This window comes from Trichechus manatus, unplaced genomic scaffold (assembly GCF_000243295.1).
Source record: "Trichechus manatus latirostris isolate Lorelei unplaced genomic scaffold, TriManLat1.0 scaffold00001, whole genome shotgun sequence".
In the NCBI taxonomy this organism is placed as follows: Eukaryota; Metazoa; Chordata; class Mammalia; order Sirenia; family Trichechidae; genus Trichechus; species Trichechus manatus.
Genome location: NW_004443937.1, coordinates 44,794,212 through 44,800,465, shown reverse-complemented (window position 1 = coordinate 44,800,465; position 6,254 = coordinate 44,794,212).

The window sequence follows — 6,254 nt, the reverse complement described above, 5'->3', positions numbered from 1 at the left end:
AAAGAGGAATTTTCTCCCAAAAAAGAGAATCTGCACTCCTCCAAGCCCGACCAGTTCAAGCTATAGCCAACTTGGAAAACAACAGATTTCTCCCACTTTGCATATTTGCACGCAAATCTATATTCATGGCCACTTCCATGTGGACCCTTTTCTAACGGAAAAAATATTTTCACCTTTAATACTTGAATAGTAATGGAAAATATCAGAATTTTGCCCAAATTGTTAGGATATTGTTAAAAAATTTGCTACTTTTTGTGCTTGGTCAACCCAGGGAGAAGATACTTCTGGAACTTCAATTCCGGTAAAGCTGCGAAGATCTTTTTTTTCTTTTTTTGTAACACCTTCAGTCATGCTAAGGTGTAAGAAGACAGAGGCTGAGGAGATGGTAGAATTTGCTTGCCTACATACCTCCCCTTGGATTAGGAGATTGATGTTACTGTAGTCACTTTACAACTGGCCATTTTCATCAATGCGTGAGTACTGGGCTAGCGGGGAAAGCTGTTTGAAATGAGCCTGCATAGATGCTGCTAATTCTCAGCACTGGCACAATGAAACTCAGAAGAGACCATGAGATGTATTGTTAAGTGTAACTATACAAAAGGAAGTTGAAACTTAAATGAATCAGTGTATCATTGGTTAGGATTTGTTGTCCCTGCCCTGATGCAGTTGGCAAACAAAAGGAGAGACATTTCATGGGGCTGTGTAAAATTTAGATGCTTCTATGAGAAAAAACAAAACAAAACAACTTTAACCTTCAAAGGAGAAGTAAAATATACAACTTTTTTCATTCCTCCAAATCTTCTCTTTTTTGAAAAAAGAGGCTCAAGTCTTGTTCTCTCATAAGTAAAAGTTATTCCAACATTTGCTGGAAGTCACTATGTTTTATGCTAAGGGGAAGTAGACAGCTTATACCAGCTAACCTAGAGCCGGGAAAAGTAATTTGAGGGTACCAATAATGTTATAGGAATAGAGGAGATGAATTTCTAGATCTGACTGAACACTCACAGTCTTTTAAAAATGGACATAATTTACATACCATAAAATCACCCTTTTAAACTGTACAGTTCAGTGGTTTTTAGTATATTCACATTGTACAACTATCACCACTGTCTAATTTCACATCATTTATATCATCCTCAAAAGAAACCCCATACCCCTGAGCTACCATTTCCTATTCCTCACTTTCCTCAGCCCTGGCAACCGCCAATCTACTTTCTGTCTATGGATTTGCTATTCTGGACATTTCATATAAATGGAACAATATAATATGTGGCCTTTTGTATACAGCTTTTTTTCACTGAGCATAATGTTCTCAAGGTTCATCCATGTGGTGGCATGTTTCAGTCTTTTATGCTTTTAATTGCCAAATCATATTCCATTGTATTGATGTACTACATTTGGTTTATAGATTCATCAATTAATGGATATTTTGATTATTTCCATTTTTTGGTTATTATGAATAATACTGCAATGAACAGCTGTGCAAATTTCTGTGTGGTCATGTGTCTTCATTTTTCTTGGGTATATACCTAACAGTAGAATTGCTGGGTCATATGGCAACTCCGTGTTTGGCTTTTTAAGGAAATGCCAAACTTCTTCCAGTGCAGCCGGACCGTGTTCCATTGCACCAGTCATCACCAACACTTGTTATTGTCCATCTTTTTTATTATGCCACTCCAGTGGGTGTGAAGTGGTCTGTCGCGTGGTTTTATTTTCATTAAATAAATAATTGTAATGAAGTTGAGCATCTTTGCATGTGCTTGTTGGACACATGTACATCTCCTTTGGAGAAATGTCTATTCAGATTCTTTACCTATGCTTTAATTGGGTTATTTGTGATTTTATTGTTGAGTTCTAAGAGTTCTTTATATATTCTAGATACAAGTCCTTTATCAGACATATGTTTGCAGATATTTTTGTTTCATTCTGTGGGTTGTCTTTCCACTTTCTTGATGGTTTCCTTTAAAGCACAAACGCTTTTAATTGTGATGAAGTGCAACTTATTATTACTATTTTGGTCACTTGTACTTTTGGTGTCATATCTAAGATGGCTTTGCTAACTTAAGGTCATGAAGATTTTTTCCTATATTTGATTGTTATTTTCCCTTACTTCCCTATGGTGTCTCATTGTTCTTGAACTTCTGAGAAAAGATGATGTATTAGTCTGAGAATCATATGCCAAGAGAGGTTAAATGAGCAAACATTTCTATTAGAGGAAAAGCCTGAGAGAAAATGGGGAGGGGCTGGTAAGGTTGGGAGAGCTGTCGGACTTCATAACAAGTCTGACCCCAAATAAAGGAAGGAGGGAAGGAAGGCTGTGTGGGAGCATCTCCACTGCCATGCATCCTAAGGAAGGGTCAGCAAGGCCGCTGAGGAGGCCTTGAGCCAAAGTTGGCCGTTAGAGGAGCTCCACGTCTCCCAGGAACGAGACTACCTTAGTATCCCCATCATGCCTGGTCATTGTCTGACAGCAACATGTGATAGTGTGGGTTGGACACAAACGTGGAGTGGATTTCAGAGTGGAGCAGCTGGGGCCCTTGGCTAATTAGTTACACTCCCTACAGTTGGAAGTCTGCAAGGTGCATACTCATGACTAACAAAAATGTTAATATTGTTAGGGTATAGATTAGCTGTGATAAGAGCTCCAAAATTACAGTGTCTTGAACAAGATAAAATTTTATTTCTCTCTCACGTTGAAAGTTCAAGGCTGAGATTTTATTTCTCTTTCAAATAGCAGTTTAGCCTGAGCATTGGGGACCCAGGTTCCTTCTAACTTTTGTTCTGCCATCTAGGATGTTACCAGTATTCATATGGCTCACCCCTATATCTGTATTCCAGTCCACTGGAAAGAGAAGAGAGAGGAAGCGAGGGTACCCATCTTCCCTAGAAGGGCATGAGCTGCAAGTTGGATGCCTCCCTTCTGCTCACAAATTATTGGCCAGAATTCAGGGCTGCTACAGCAAATTACCACAAATTTAGCATCTTCAAATAACAGAAATTTATTCTCTCACAGTTCTAGAGGCTGGAAGTCCAAAACCAGTTCCACTGAGCTGAAATCAAGGTGTTGACAGGGTAGGCCTCCCTTCAGAGGCTCTGGGGGAAATCCGTTCCTTGCCTCTTCCAGCTTCCGGTGGCTACTCGTAATCCTCGATTTGTGGCTGTATCACGGCAGTCTGCCTCTGTGGTCACACTGCCTTCTCCTCTTCTACATGTAGTAAGATCTCCCCCCCCCACTTTACAGAGATATCGTGACTGCATTTAGTGTCCACCCAGACAATCTACACTAATCTATCCATCTCAAAATCCTTAATTAAATACTTCCGCTAAGTCCTTGTTACCATATAAGGTAAGATTCACATATTTTAGGGACTACCCGTTGCCGTAGAGTCAATTCCAATTCACAGTGACCCTACAGGACAGAGTAGAACTGCCCCATAGGGTTACCAACGAGTAGCTGTGGATTTGAACTGCTGACCTTTTGGTTAGCAGCCGTAGCTCTTAACCACTGTGCCACCAGGGCTCCAATCCTATTATAGCTGGTTCTGTAATTCTATTTCAGCTGATTTACTTGTCACAGATTTGAATTGGACCATGTGGGTTTGTATCAAAGTCTTCCAGGGTTGTCGTGTATGAGAGGTTATTTGTTAAGTATTTTGCTGAATACTTTGAAGGATTGTGGCACAGGGGTTAAGCGCTCAGCTGTTAACTGAAAAATTGGTGGTTTGAACCCACCAGTAGCTCTGTGGGAGAAAGATGTGGCAATCTGCTTCCGTAAAGATTACACTCTTGGAAACCCTATGGGGCAGTTCTACTCTGTCCTACAGGGTGGCCATGAGTTGGAATTGACTTGACAGCAATGAGGGTTTTTTTTTTTTCTTTCTTTTTGGTATTATTAAAGGAAGGCTCCTTCATGGTGTAGTGCTTAGGTGCTCGACTGCTAACCAAAAGGTTGGCAGTTCGAACCCACCAGCTGCTCCGCGGGAGAAAGATGTGGCTGTCTGTTTCCATAAAGATTATAGCCTTGGAAACCCTATGGGGCAGTTCCACTCTGTCCTATAGGGTTGCTATGAGTTAGAATCGACTTGATGGCAACGGGTTTTATTACTAAAGGAAGAAAAGGAGAATGGATATTGGGTTTCAATCAGCTGTCTCCTCCTTAGACAAAATTCTTCAAAATATTGTATTTTGAATGTTAAAGGAAAGAGCTTTACATCATCAACTCCAAATTTTGCATTTTGTCGGTACTCTGAGATCCAAAAGACATTGTAGTGGAAGCTTTGTGTTGGACTGCCCACCACTTATCATTCATTCCCTACTTTTTCTGATAACAGTATTTCCTTTGGGAAAATACCCTCTCCAAATTTTAGTCCATGTGATATGTGTGACTGTCATGGATTGAATTGTGTCCCCCCGTGTATCAATTTGTCTAAGCCATGATTCCTAGTATTGTGTGATTGTCGACCATTTTGTCATCTGATGTGATTTTCCTACTGTTGTAAATCTTACCTCTATGATGTTAATGAGGTGGGATAGGTGGTAGTTATGTTAACGAGGCAGGACTCAATCTACAAGATTGGTCTTTGTCTTGAGCCAATCTCTTTTGAGATATAAAAGAGAGAAGCAAGCAGAGAGACGGGGGGACCTCACACTACCAAGAAAGCAGTACCAGGAGTACAGAATGTCCTTTGGACCTGAGATACCTGTGCAGAGAAGGCCCTAGACCAGGGGAAGATTGAGGAGAAGAAACTTCCTCCCAATCTGACAGAGAGAGACCGCCTTCCTATAGAGCTGATGCCCTGAATTTGGGCCTCTAGACTACTAGACTGTGAGAAAATAAATTTCTCTTTGTTAAAGCCATCCATTTGTAGTATTTCTGTTATAGCAGCACTAGATGACTAAGACAGTGGCATGTAGCCTAGATCTAGACAATTTTGAGTTTCCATTAATTCCAGGTTTGGTCTGAGATCCAAAAGGGTTTGTCAAAGACCCTGGGACATTTATGGGGACTATTGAGAAGGTGATGTTCTCTTTCCACTGGTATTACTAAGCTGATAGACATGACCTGGAACTGTTGATAACCATCTTTCCACAGGATTCGGAATGCCTGCCTGAGAGCGGTGCCAACCTAAAGGAAACGGGAGCTGCGAAATGGGAAGAAACATGTTCCTGATGCCATTGTTTAAGCGCCTGGATCCAGTCACATCTGAACCAGACAGACCTCTGCACTTTATATGTGAGCCAATACACCACTCTGTTCTAACTGGGCTTTTTCTTGTTCTTTTGCCAGTTGGGTTGGGTTATCGCTTAAAACCAAGAGGCCCAACTAATGTGAAGTTGAGTGATTCGCTGAAGGAAATACAAGTTATCGGCACAGTGAAGGCTAGAACTCAGGTCTCCTTCCTTTTAAGCCACTCTATTATGCTGCCTCTCTTTCATTTCACATAATGGCTGTTGATCCATTTCTTTTGATTCCACTATAAAATGGAAGCATTTAGCCCCTTTAGTCAATCCCGATTTTTAAAAATGGCTTGAGTTTTTATGTGATCCTCTGTCATCTGGCCTACAAGTTTCAACAGCTTATCAAAGAAACGTAATGGACAAATAGAATTGTGACAACATTGAATATCCTGGTTTTATTTGGGAAGCAAGGAAAGAAAAGAGGGTAATTTTCAAAAGCCCAAGGAAAGTAAGGAGAAGATTGATGATCTTTTTTGTTGTTGTTTCTGGAAGATTTATAATACAATAAAAAATTTGCTCTGTAATCATTTAGTCCATGTGGTCAGCGTTAGACTTTTCAGTAAAAACTGTTCATGTCTTTAAGAGGCTCTGAAGCTTTTTATTTAAGTGAAGGATGCTGCTACAATGTTAAACTCAATATTCTCCCCAAAGTTTTTTTAAGACTATTATGAATAGTCCAGTTTTAAGAAATTCCAGATGAATCGTGCAAACCGAGATGAAAGACTAAGCATACAAGCAGCTGTGCACAAGAATTATGCAAAAGTATGCAAATTTTAACCCCAGTGATGATGGAAATGTTAAGCTTATGTTTCAGTAATAGTAACAACTGCTCTGATCTAATGGTGAGCTAAGAGGTGCAAAGGCACTTGGGGTCAAGAACCAAGAAGAAAGAAGTAAAGGAGTCTCTCCCCAACCCCCACCACTACGTCAGGTTATTTGTCTGAACACCTTCCTGTTCAGTACAGCTCATCACAGAAACAGATGTTAACAATGACTTGTTCACGGCACAGGCACTT